General features: G+C 39.3%; 1 protein-coding gene across 4 annotated transcripts in view; it reads left to right on the top strand.

Moving 5' to 3' along the window:
• Positions 1-13,616, top strand: part of luzp1 (leucine zipper protein 1) — a 55,542-nt gene that overhangs the window by 27,711 nt on the left and 14,215 nt on the right. For 3 of the 4 annotated variants that reach the window (XM_053237544.1, XM_034308381.2, XM_034308379.2), the window contains exon 2: positions 195-273. The exons of the other annotated variant lie outside the window; for it this stretch is intronic. The gene's annotated coding sequence lies outside the window, so the exon portion shown is untranslated. The remainder of the gene's footprint in view (positions 1-194; positions 274-13,616) is intronic. 4 annotated transcript variants of the gene reach the window in all.

Below are 13,616 nucleotides of genomic sequence, written 5' to 3'. Positions count from 1 at the left end.
ATAACAATTCAGTTTCAGATTTATTTCTTTTTGAATGAAAAACAGATAGTTACAAAGCCACATTAGAGAGTTCTGGGACTTCAGCGGTCATTTCGGTCTCAGTACATGTACACGCACGATGGACAGAGTTCAAAAAGTCCAATGTGCTAAAGATTCAAAATGCTCAAATCCGCATTTCTGTTTTTCTTTTTCAGCTCAGGATGGAAAGATCACCACTGACGGAGATCGAGTCGTCACTTTGTTTGCTCGTCTGAAAGAATGCATCCTTCCACAGTAGGTTTCAGTTTTGTATTCAACTAACCACTGATTAAGCAATCAGCACAAGCTAGAGTGCAGGTACACTGAATATAGGCACGAGCCGGCTGGATGAGTGCGATAGGCAATCCCAGCCGTTCCGATATTCAGTATAATCGCACGACTGAGAGGCGATATTGCTTTTAAACAACAGTTCTATAAACAGCAAATTAATTAGTAAGTGACATTTCAGACACAGTATGACCAAATATTCTGTTTATTTTTTGTCCACTGGCAGAAATAGATCCCGAAGAATCCACAAGCTAGCTAGCTCACATTGTTTTTTTTACATTCCCGTTAAAGGTGCTTCTGGTAAAATTGGCGTCCCTTCTTCCTTTCCTTCATCTTCATCTGACAAGCTTTCATTTTTTAAGTCAAAAGTTCTATATTCCTGAAAGGTATTGTTTGCGATGTCCACTGATGATGTCGCTAACGCTTCTGTAGTAACCGTTTCGAACTAGGACGTGGAGTTTCACGTGGCGAAGACAGACGAGCGGAGAGATACACACAGTGAAACATCCCAGTGTGGTTATAGGAAATACTGTATAAGCACTCTTGGAACACTGCTCGACCAATCAGATTAGGGGACTGTAACTAACTGTTGTCTAAGAATATGTGGGCGTTACGCTTGCACGATATTGATTTTTCCCTGATGGCGATTTTCCATCTTAAAATATCGCAATAAATGTTTTAATCGTCTAGAACTGCCTAAAAAAACCAGGAAATGAGCGCTTCCACTATCTCAGGTTTAAGGAGAGTAGGGAAGGGCGTAACAATCTTATCAGCTGTGCAGTCTGAAACTGTGGTCATTCCCATGGAGGGGAAGGGGGCGGGGCTTCTCGGAAACATCTGTTATCTATTAAAGAGTTCAAAACACCTGTGCGGATCATTCCAGATTCACATGTCGATTAGCTCATTTGCCGATTTAAAGGGCCGAATAAGCGTGCTCTTTTGGCGTATTTTTGAGTGATAAGCATACGCCAATGTTTTTGCAGAGCAAAATACATAACAGTAGACAGGTTTGCTAATATAATATAATCGCTGATAAATGTCACACGTATCATGGCAGTGGAATATTGGGTATCGCACAAGCCTAGTGGGCATGCTTTTACATCTTGTCGGGGACTAGATGTCCCCAAAAGGATAGGCACGTCTGACAATTTGGACCTTGTGGGTGGGGACATTTGGCTGTCCCTATGAGTAGTGATCATTTTTTGCAAAAAGTTTAGTTTTTATTTTAAAAAAAGGTTTGCTTTTGGTTATTGAGGTTAAGGTTAGATGTACATGTATAGCATTAATTACCTGCATCAATAATGTCAGTGGAAGGCCCTTACAAGGATAGTAAGAGTTTGTGTATGAATTACTGTATGTGAAAGAGAGGGAGAGAGGAAGGAAATATTGTGTGAGTTTAAGGCTTGCTGTCTAAACCTTTTGTGAGTTCACTTCCTGTGTACACTAAACCTGGAGCCGCGGTTCCTTTGCTAACCCCCAGTCTTACACACAAACACACCAAATCTCCTCAACACCATGAGTCTGTCTTGCGGGCTGTCGCTGTGTTTAGGGAGCTGTATGTGTGAGAACACTGTGTTGTGGTTTTTTTTTTTTTTTTAATTCATATGTATCACTGCATTTCACAGCACTTGTGTCATTTGATTAGTCCACTAGGGAAATATCTAAAGTGCTGCCCAGTCCCATGTTTTGGTTGCCTGGACACCTAACTAACAGGAAAGCGTTCGCCCTGTCGCCTGGAGATCAAAAGTTTGAATCCCGACAATGCCCCAGACATCCGTGGCCGGCAGTCCAAGACAGCAAAATGGGCCGTGTTCTCTGAGTGCTCTCTCTCTCTCTCTCTCTCTCTCTCTTTTTTCTATCACAGCAACACTAGGCAAATGTGGGCGTCTGTGAGCTCGTGCTTGTTGGCGGGGCGGATAATGCTTCCCTGTGATTGCGTTATCCCGCCCCGTGATGCAGCATGAGCAGCAGTTCAAAAAGATGCGGTTTGCTGGGTTCATGTGTCTCAGAGGAAGCACGAGATAGCCTTTACCCTCCCTGATTGGTAGCTGTCGTATGATAGGAGAGAGTTAGCTGCTGGGCGGGAATTAGTCAATGCTAAATAAGAGAGAAAATTGGGGAAAAATCCCCCAAAAAGACAAACTAAGGTTATAATCGTGTTTGCGTCCGCGATAAAATGTCAACAAGTCGCTGCCAATGTTTTGTGTCTAGCTAGCACTTTGTATAACCGCAGAGTTACAGTGTGTCATAAGACAGCTTTGCACTGTACTTGATTAATTCTGTCAGTTGCGTCATTTCACCGTGAAGCACATCAAGTTCAAGCGTACACACCCAACGAAAACTTCTGTTTTGTGAAGGTAAATGAGTAGAGCTGTTTCTTCTTTTTCTATCTGTTGAACTTTCTTGTTTACCGAGCAACTATGAAACTACTACAGGAAATCTGCTTGTCCCAGACTACTGATTTGTTACACAGTCAGTTGTGCAGCCTTTTTTCCCCCATAAGTTGTACTTTTGTGTGTGTGTGTGTGTGTGTGTGTGTGTGTGTGTGTGTGTGTGTGTGTGTGTGTACATGGACACATTGTGGGGTTGAAGACAGATTAAGATCCATCATTGTTGGCCTGTATGTGTGAAGCTACATGCATGCATGGATGGATGATAATGGATGGATGACCAAAGACTTTGGTTCTTCATGATCAGGTATATCCATCTCTCTATAAGGTCGAAGGTCATGTTTATGAGGTCTGTAGTGTTATGCTCCTGATGTTTTTGTTTTTTCCTTGTTGTAGGATTGTATACCAAAAATAGACCATAACCAAGGGTTATGTTGAGTCATACATGTTATATATGCCTGTCTTCAGTTTTGTAAGTTGTTTTGATCAGATTTTACGTCATTCAACAATTGAGAAAATTCTTTCTCTCTCTCTGTCTCTTTTCCTTCTTTCTCTCTGTTTTTTTTCCCTCTTTCTTCCCCCCTCCTCAGTGGAAGTTGTATTCTGTTGATGATAAGGTTGCATTCCTGCCCATGTGGGTCATGTGTCTGCTTGGCGATGAGATCATCTGTAGAACCTTACCTCATTTAAAACAGAATACACACACGCACGCACATTCATGCCTCAAAAGACACCGCACCTCTCAAAGTTTCCAGGTTTGTCATTATTACTGTGCACCTATTCAAACAGAATAGTCTGTAGCTACAAGAGAAAGACACGCACGCTTGCCTAGCACTGGAATGTGACACAGAAACACACAAACATTCGTTTTGTATTTAAGTCTGCGAGCTGGAGCCATGATTCCAACGTTGGCGACAAATGACATGTAAGCTTTTCTTAATTTTATATAAATTAGTAGTGATTCAATAAAGTGACAAAAGCCACAAAAACGATTGTTTAGAGCAATTTACTGAAGCCAGTTTTATAGTGCGGGTTTTCCAGTGTCCCAGCGATTCTCTACTCTCAAAAATTTACTCACTTGGCAGAAACTTTTATCCAAGACGGGATGCAGTTCAAGCATACAGCTGTGCAGTTCATGGTTATGGACGTTGCTTAAGGGCTTAAGAGTGATTCAATGGCAGCCCTGGGATTTGAACTTACAACCTTTTCATCACTCACTAAACCCCCTCTGCTCAACCCTTTTACTTTTACCACTCAGAACTTGAAACATGAGCTTAACATGGCCGACACTACTGAGAAAACCTACCTATACTATAATACTAATAAACTGAAGCATGTAAAATATACAAGTGTCATTTTTCAGCAACTGTTAATCTTTTTAAAGACCTGTGATTGATTGGCTTCGATTGATTTGCTTGCCTTTCTAGATCTAGTTATTATTGCATTGAGTGGTTAAAAATGGGAAGTAAAACAAGCGCTAATAAGAAGCCCATTGGGGAAGGAATCACGCTGCCCCATGCTTGGGGAAGGAGTAGGAACCAGGCTTGATAGATTAACACCAAATTTGGCTAGTTTTGAAATACTCCACTGCCACTCCATAAATGCAAATAATCTGAATTAAATTTCTACAAACAAAAGCAAAGTGCATGTGTAGACAGAGGGTCTATGGCATACAGAGTCATTTCTGTTGTAAAATATATTGCAAAGATTGCCAGAAGGAAAGGAGGATTAAGGAGTCCGTACATCAGAAATGAGTGACCTTGTTTCCCACACAAAGGCTGAGAAAAAGAAGAAAAACGTGTCTCCCTTTTGCAATGCCTGAACTTTTGTCTGAATTTTGACAGGTAGTTGGGATGGAAATTTTTGCTGAAACCTGGCAACCCTGGTTAATGATAATAGTTACCGCTGGTGACGGGAAACACACCTACTGTGTCTAAAACAGTTGAGAAAAGGTACATCAAGAAGCGCTCAAAACTAGCTGCTAGACTACGTTCTGGATGGCTGTATGTTGTCGACTATCAACTGCCTATTACAGGGTTACTCTAAAGAATTGCTAGATTGTAGACTATGGCGTATGTCAAGTGTTATAGCCTCTCAACTTAATTGTGTTTGAGGCTAGGTCATTATTAATGTCGTCCTTCCAAACCAGAATCTATCACGAGCCGCTGCAGCTAAATTCCTACCTGCATGTAGTTGTTTTCTATTCTATTCTATTCTATATTAATATTTACAGATAAAGAATATCATGATGTCGTTATATTAAAAAAGCTGAGCTGTAATAGTAATAAATATGAATTCTGCTTAAATTAAAAAAATCAATCCTCCAGCAATACTTACAATTCTAAATACAGTTTTTTTTTAAATTCTTATTTCTTAACCAGTGTTTAATTACAATCCAATATCAGCATTTTATTGGTCCAAGACCTCAGTGCACTCAAAAATATCGGCACTGGAATCGTCCCCTAAAACCCGTTTCCGCTGACCACTAATTTGAACAGAGCACTTCTGATGTGCACGGGTGGTTTTGTCTTTCTTGGAAAAATGGGGAAAAATTGCAACTTAAGCATCAAGAGTTTTCTGCCAGGACTCTGCGGATTCTGAGTAGATCTCGATCCCTCCCTCCGTCTCCCTCTCTCTCTCTCTCTCTCTCTCTCTCACACTCTGTCTTTCTGCCTCTCTTCCACCTCTGAGGGTGTGTAGGTTGTGATTGGCCGCATCCTGATTGGCTTGCATGTATGCATTTGCTTGAAACCTCGCTGAAGGTTTGTTAGAGTAGCATTTATGGATAACAGAGCCTCAAAATACATGCCCAAACCGATGTCAAGTGCAGAAGAAAGTGTGTGTGTGTGTGTGTGTGTGTGTGTGCGCACGCTTGTTCCTCTGTTCTGAAGGGACAGAATGTTCAGAATGCCAGAGCCAGGATGAGTGTGGTAACACCGCAATGATATGGTTTCTGATTGGAACTTTTTTGCCTAGAGAGTGGAAAAATGTTGGAATGAAGCAGGGAAGAGAGAGAAAATTTCTCTTCAGGATTTTGCGTCAGTAGCGTGTTGCATTTCTTCCTTCACGAATCCATTACTGCTACCTCACTGATGTTCTGCACACTGTGCAACAAGTGCATGTATCCTCTGTTCAGTTCCTCTCTCTTGCATTCTTATTCTTCACTTTTCTGGCTCTGTACTCAAAACTTTAGACACTTTTAATGAAATTTTTTAAATTTGAAAGAATGCTTTCAAAAATAAATAAAATGCAAAGTATCTAAACATATGTTCAGCATCATAGGAGGAAAACAATTGCAAAACAAAAAGCTTTTATTTATAGAACTTGCTCAGTTTGTTAACTTTGATTTTCTATGAGTAGAAATATTTGGATTCGTTCTTCTTTGCTCAGCTACAGCATGGTCTATAAAAATACTCTCACCGAACACTTTATTAGGAACACTTCTACTCATTTATGCAATTATTGAATCAGCCAATCATGTGGCAGCAGTGCAATGCATAAAATCATGCAGATATGGGCCAGCGGCTTTGGGTAATGTTCACATCAGCCATGGTGGCATGGTTGTTGGTGCCAGATGGGCTGGTTTGAGTATTTCTATAACTGCTGATCTCCTGGGATTTTCCTGCACAACAGTCTCGAGCGTTTACTAAGAACGATGCAATAAAGAAAAAACATCCAGTGAGCAGCAGTCTTGTAGAAGGAAACGTCTTGTTGATGAGAGAGGTAAACAGAATGGCCAGACTGGTTCGAGCTGACAGAAAGGCTACAGTAACTCAGATAACCACTCTGTACAATTGTGGTGAGCAGAAAAGCATCTCAGAATGCACAACACATCGAACCTTGAGGCGGATGGGCTACAACAGCAGAAGACCACGTCGGGTTCCAGTTCTGTCAGTCAAGAACAGAAAGCTGATGCTGCAGTTGGGCATAGGCTCACCAAAACTGGGCAGTAGAAGACTGGGGGAAAAAAAAAAAAAAAACACCTTGTCTGATGAGTCTCGATTACTGATGAGGCACACAGATGGTAGGGTCAGAATTTGGCACCAACAGCATGAATCTATGGACTCAACCTGCCTTTTGTCAACAGTCCAGGCTGGTGGAGGTGGTGTAATGGTGTGGGGAATGTTCTCTTGGCACAGTTTGGGCCCATTAATACCAATAAGTCGTCCTTGAATGCTACAGCCTATTTGAATATTGTTGCTGACCATGTGCATCTCTTCATGGCAGTTACATTTTTGGCATTTGGCAGATGCCCTTATCCAGAGCGACTTACAAATGTGTTTTGAAGTCTCTATCAATAAATACATTCTGATACTGGTTCGCTAGGTCACAAACTAAGAATACCATCAGTCAAAAAACTCTGTTGGGGAGGTAATATAGTAACAAGTGCTCAGACAGTACAAAGGTTTTGTGTGTGTGTGTGTGTGCTAATTGATGTACTTTAGGAAGAGGTAAGTCTTTAGACATCATTTGAAGACTGCCAGTGACTCAGCTGTTCGGACATCTAGGGGAAGTTTATTCCACCACCTAGGTGCCAGATCTGAGAATAGTCTCAATGCATGCCTTCCTTGTACCCTGAGAGATGGTGGGACCAGTCGAGCAGTGCTAGACGATCGGAGGGAGCGTGATGCAGTGCTGGATGTGATGAGCGCTTTGATGTGGGCAGCTACAGGAAGCCAGTGGAGCCGGTGGCCACAATTTACCCATCTTCTAATGGCTACTTCCAGCATGATAATGCACCATGTTACAAAGCAAAAGTCATCTCAAACTGGTTTCATGAACATGATAATGAGTTCACCGTTCTTCAGTGGCCTTCCCAGTCACAGATCTGAATCCAGTAGAACACCTTTGGGATGTGGTAGAACGGGAGATTCGCAGCATGAAAGTGCACCTGAAAAATCTGCAGGAATTGCGTGGTGCAATCATGTCAACATCTTGTGGAATCCATGCCCTGAAGAATTGAGGCTGTTTTGAGAGCAAATGGAGGCGCTACCCAGTATAAGTATAGTATTCCTAATTAAAGTGATCAGTGACCGTATACATTAATCGTATGATGCTGGATTTATGGGAAACCCTGTAGAAAGTGTAGTATGAAGAGTAGTAAGCAGTGAAAACTATAAAAAAAAAAATCAGTCTATGTTTGGACCATAATTTGCCATTAGGGGAAAAAAAATCTTTTCTTAGATGTGTCTTGATTTAAATCATTTTAAATGTTTCTTTATCGATGCACAGATTTCCATAATCATATTTTACAAATGAAATAAAACAGCTCAAATACAATGTGAAGCAAATCTATAATTAGAAAAATATTTATTTTGGCCAAATATATCAGCTAGACCTGTTGGGTGGTGAAGTGTAAAGGTATAGGCTAGTAAGTGTGCTGTGTGTATGTTAGAAACTAGATAAAATTAGCTAGCAGATTTGAAGATGGAACAACTAAAACCTGTACCCTCCTCTTTGAAAGCGATGTGATTTTATGATTTGTATGAACTGTAAAGTATTGTGGGAATAGAATGACCATGAGAAATCGCATTTCCATCTGGAGTTGGAGGAAAAATGGTCTTCTGGTCTACCAGCTAAACAGAAAGCCCTCAAGTAAGTGGCGTACATCATCCAGAAAGTGCAAAGTAAATTACCAGGTCAATTGCAAGTTTCACTGCAAAATTTATATGCCACTAGACCATTGTTGAAAAAAACTTGCTCATAATGGAGTCAAGCTACAGCAGTTTACATGTATAAAATCAAGATGCTTCAAGAATCATTTTATGATCATATCATTGCACACTGAGCCGAAATCGCATTCATTGCGATTTCAGAGGTCTTAGATTTTTAGATTTTTAGAGGTCTAAGGCGTCCTGCCCCTAATAAGTTCTCTTGGGTGCACTGTGGTGCAGTTTTATAACGAAATTGGCTGCTAGATTGTTCCAAGTGTTCTGGAGAACTCACCACGTACCCAAGCTTGTTCTCACATTATATTACGCTGTGGAAAATACAAAGGCAGTGCATTCATATTGCCCTTTTTTTGTAAGATTTGTGATCTGATGTGATGTCTGCTTAGTCCATTTCCAGATTCTGGGTGTCTTATATGTTGGTTGTATAAATCATAGGCTGCATTGCTTTAAAAAAAAAAAAAAAGTATGTATATATATATATATATATATATACTTTTTTATATATATATATATATATATATATATATATATATATATACTTTTTTATATATATATATATATATATATATATATACTTATATATATATATATATATATATATATATATATATATATTTTTTTTTTTTTTTTTTTTTTTTAAAGTGACATTTAGAAATATTATTTTAATGACCTTATCATGTATAAATTCTCCACTAAAGAGAATTCAAAGGTGTCCATCTTTCTCAAATCGCAAATTTCTCAAAAAGGTTCATCACTTCAGTAACATGACATCATTTTTATATGAATGACCAAATAATTAATATAATTAGACTGTAATCTACTGCATCCCTGCTATATTGTACCAAGCTCAATTCACCCAGACGAAGTACTGCTGAAGAGATGAGCGATCATCAAGCAGGCGACGCAGGCGAGCGTTTGTGAGAACGAGGACGAACGTGTTGTAGACTAATCAGCTTAGCATTACACCTTTTTCACAACTCTGAAATCTCAGCTCAGCTACTATAGCTGGATCAACTGAAGACAACCAGTAAACTGCTCAAAGTCACTATTCTGTATCCTGATTGGTCAGAAGGCGTTGATTAATTTTCTACAACAGCAATCCATGCAGTAGTGCAGCTGAAAAGTTTATATTAATGTTATTAATATATTAATATATTAATGTTATAATGTAATTGTTGTTGTGGTGAAGCTTTCTGTGAAGAGATGTATGTTTAGCATTTTTGGAAGGAGTCTCCAGTCTCAGCTCTTAGTAACTTTAAGTTTTTAACACACCAAGAGGATCTGTGATTTTTCAGTAATATAATGAGCTGCTTTATTTTATTTTATTTATTTTTATCGAGAGAGAGGTGGTTAGGGAATGATTATTTATAGCTGCTATGACAGGAACTTGTTTCGTGGATGTTCCACAACCATAAATGTAACTATAATTGTTTAAAACAAACAATGTGTCATTGTTTAATAAATAAAAAAAAATCTGTGATTGTTGGCAAATTCCTGTGGTTTAAGAGGAATAAAACATTTTGTGACAAAACTGCCAAATTAATAATTCTCTGGAAAATGACTCATGAGCAACTGACCAACCAGTAACCTTGAGTCAGTTGTGGTTCCAACAAACCGGCCAAAAATTTCTAAAACATTGTGTACATTTGAAGCAAAACAATGTAGAAAAAAAGTAGTGATTATTTTCACGACTGGTGATGAAATAAAAAAAAAAAAAATCTACTTATCGATTGGTTTATGTTCTTTTTTTTTTTTTTTATTTTAGCAGTTATTTTAAAAAATTGCTTTTTAATAATTAAAACATTTATTTATTTATTTATTTTTTTTTATTACAGATTTTGTACATGTAAATGCACTCTTTTACAGATTTCTGTCTCATCCCTCGTTAAGTAATTTTTCACGAAGTTTTACAGAACTTTTTTCTTCGTAACGCTGACCCAGTGCTGAATTTGTGCATGCTTGCTTGACATCCTGTTTGCAGGCTTGTTTGCCTCGGTTACTTTGTTTGCACACACCAGTAACCGAGCAGAAGAAGGAATGTTGGTATGCTGATTTGTGTACTGTAATATTTTATACTCGCGCATTATTGTTTAGCACAGCGCTAATTGATGTTATGGGAACCACCAGAACCACGTACCAGAACACTGGTTATTTGTCAGTTGCACTTTCTATTGCTGGAAAAACCCCTGCTGTGAGATGATGGCTAGAGGGAACGTGTGTGTATATGTGGACATGCGAGTGTATACAGAACTGAGACTCTGGAAAGACACTTTTTTTGGGTTCCTTTTTTTTTTGTTTTTTTTTTGAGTGTGTTTTTCTGCTAACGAGCAATGCAGCTTCACCTAAAAATGTGACAGCACCAGTGATCATTCTACTACCTAACTCACTGTTAATTTAACTTTTTAATAATAATAATAATAATCCAGTGAGTATTTCCACCTCCCTTAACAAGACTAACTAGTAATTATGTTAGTGGAAGGTAAGAGAGAAAGATGGATGGAGATGGAGACAGTGTATTGAGTGTGTGTTGAAGTGTGTTTGTCTGTGTGTGTGTGTTAAAGAGAGAACGTTGGGGTATGTAACTGCTCATTGTGAAGGAGCAGCCATGTGTGCAAATTGTCCATTTCATCCTTCATTCCTGCCTAATGAAGAGCTTAAATACAAGCAGACGCGCTGATTTCCTAGGCAGGCACCACACAGCTACTTGTGAGTATCAGTGTGTGTTTGTGCAAATGTTTAAGTGTGTGTGTGTGTGTGTGTGTGTGGGGCATGGTCCAATTTGCCAGATCTGCTTTAGCATGCTTGGTTAACTGTGTGAGGCCAATACCTGCTTTCTCTGGAATTTCGGTAATGCTTTCAGGCGAACAGCTCTGCAGTTTATTCTCTCATGACCCGATGAGTGTGTGTGTGTGTGTGTGTGTGTGTGTGTGTGTGTGTTGGAGCTTTTCCCATACGTATAACCTAACTATAGATAATGCACAGACAGAAAAAACAGAGACCACACAGCAGGTGACCCTCTGAAGACAGCATTGTAGCAGTGTGTTTGTTTGAATGTTCAAGATGTTGAGCCACTTTTAATGCCCCCACCACTGAAAGTTTTCAAGTTGTCCATCCATGTATCCGTGCGAGATTCTCAAGTGGTTTATGTGGAATTATCATTGTAACCAGCAGATGAACTGATTAGTTTTTAGACTTGATCCAGACGGGATCAAGGTCACAGCAAGGTCAGACAGCTTTCTTCATGTTTGAAGTATATTTTAAGGACATTTCTGGCATACAAATTAGTAACAAGGACTAGACTTGTTGGTGGCAGAGGCATTGCCATTGACGCCGTTGGCATCAAGTTCAACTTGTTTTTAGCTTCAAAGAAAAAAAAAATCGTTAACATTTCTACATTTGCACTGACAGTTACTGGTGCTGCAAATGAATTTTCTTCTGCGTCCTGATTGGTTATTGCTCTTAATAATAATTATTATAATGCTCTTTGGATGGGCAGGATGGTTTTACTCTCTCTCCCCCATTAATCACAGTGACACTAGTAAATCATGGGCATATGTGAGCTCATGTATGCAGAAGAGGGCAGAGTGGTTTCCCGAAAGATGCAGTGGCTGGCTTCACGTGTCTCAGAGGAAGCACACGTTAGCCTTCACACTCCCAGGTTGGTAGCTGTCGTCTTACAGGGCAAAGCTGCTGACCAGATTGAGGAGAGAAAATGGGGGAAATGTTCTGCAGAGGAGTAGATCCTGCTCTCAAATTGGCAAATTGCTGTGGAATAAGAGGAATAAAACAGGATGTGCAGTTAAAGGAAAATAATCAGCTTTGCTTTGTAAAAAGTTCATACCATAACGGCCTGCGAAGCTAATAGTAAATCAAATAAATCATTTGGATTAAGAATTAAATGTGTATGTACATAAATTATTAAAAGGCAGTGAATAGATTGAAGTGAAAGCATGTCAAGATTGGTACAAGGATGGACGGAGGAATGGTGGGAAAGCGAGACAGACAGGGGGTGGTAAAGAAATGGCCCTGATTGTTAATAAGTAGTAACCCATAAACTCCATACTGACGCTCTTCATTCACCTCACCATTTGAGACATGGCAAGCCATGTGTTTGTAACCTCTAAAAGACCCTGGGAGCCTCACCATCTTCTGTTTCACCAACCAAAATAAAATTTCAACAGATCAAAATACTTGTGTATTTCGGGCTGTCAGATTTAGAGCCAAAAGCATACCCATGCAGTGCTTAAGTATCATTATTTCCAGTGTTCTATGTATAGCAGCGTGTTTCTGTGGCCACGCGTGGTTTCAGTGATATTCTAATTCTGCTCATGAGTTGCAATGGTGCTAAACGAAAGCCTCAGTCTTGCCCATTGCTTGCTGTAGAGGCAGCCGGGAAGGGGAAGGGGGAGGCCAGTGTCATTGATATGTGCTGATGTCAGTGAAAATGCAAGCTGGAAATCAATGCTGTTTTATTGCAGGCTTTGAGCAGAGCTGGCTTTGGGCCACTGTGCGCACTTCCCCTTTTCTTTCAGTCCCCTGTTATTCAAAAAGCTGAAGTAGTGAAACCTGACATAAGAGATCAATTATTTGTGAGGTGGATCTGTGTTATGACGGTGGGTTTTTCTAGTAAACATATTAGAAAATCTTTTGAATTTGAAAAATTTGAAATTTTGGTGATCTTTTGGTTTGCAATTATCTCCAGTCTTTTCTTTTTTTTTTTTTTTTTTTTTTTTTTTTTTTTTTTTTTTAAGGAGACTTTGAGATCTATTAAATGCACTGGATAAGGACCTTCTAATGTAGTATAAAGGTTTTTGTTAGCTTAGTAATGGGCTGAAGATGTGAAGTACCACTTCATATTCCTATTATTATTATTATTATTATTATTATTATTATTATTAAAGCATAACATTGCTTCAAAGGGTGTCTACTACTACTACTACTACTACTAATAATAATAATCTGTATTTTTCAATATATTCAGTCATGGAAACTTCTAATTTGAGGTTCACAACTTTAATTCATTCATTCGCCTTGACTGCTTTATCTTGCTCAGGGCTGCAGTGGATTCAGAAGCTATCCTGGGAATCCTGGGTGTGAGCCAGAAATACACCTTGTGTGGGACTGCAGCCCATCACAGGGCACCATACACACACACACATATATATATATACACACACACACACACACACACACACACACACACATTCACACCTATGAGCAATTTAGCATAGCCAATCCACACTGGCAT

This window comes from Pangasianodon hypophthalmus, chromosome 10, assembly GCF_027358585.1.
Source record: "Pangasianodon hypophthalmus isolate fPanHyp1 chromosome 10, fPanHyp1.pri, whole genome shotgun sequence".
Classification (NCBI taxonomy): Eukaryota; Metazoa; Chordata; class Actinopteri; order Siluriformes; family Pangasiidae; genus Pangasianodon; species Pangasianodon hypophthalmus.
Note: the sequence above shows the minus strand (reverse complement) of the source record. Positions and strands in the feature narration are given on the sequence as shown.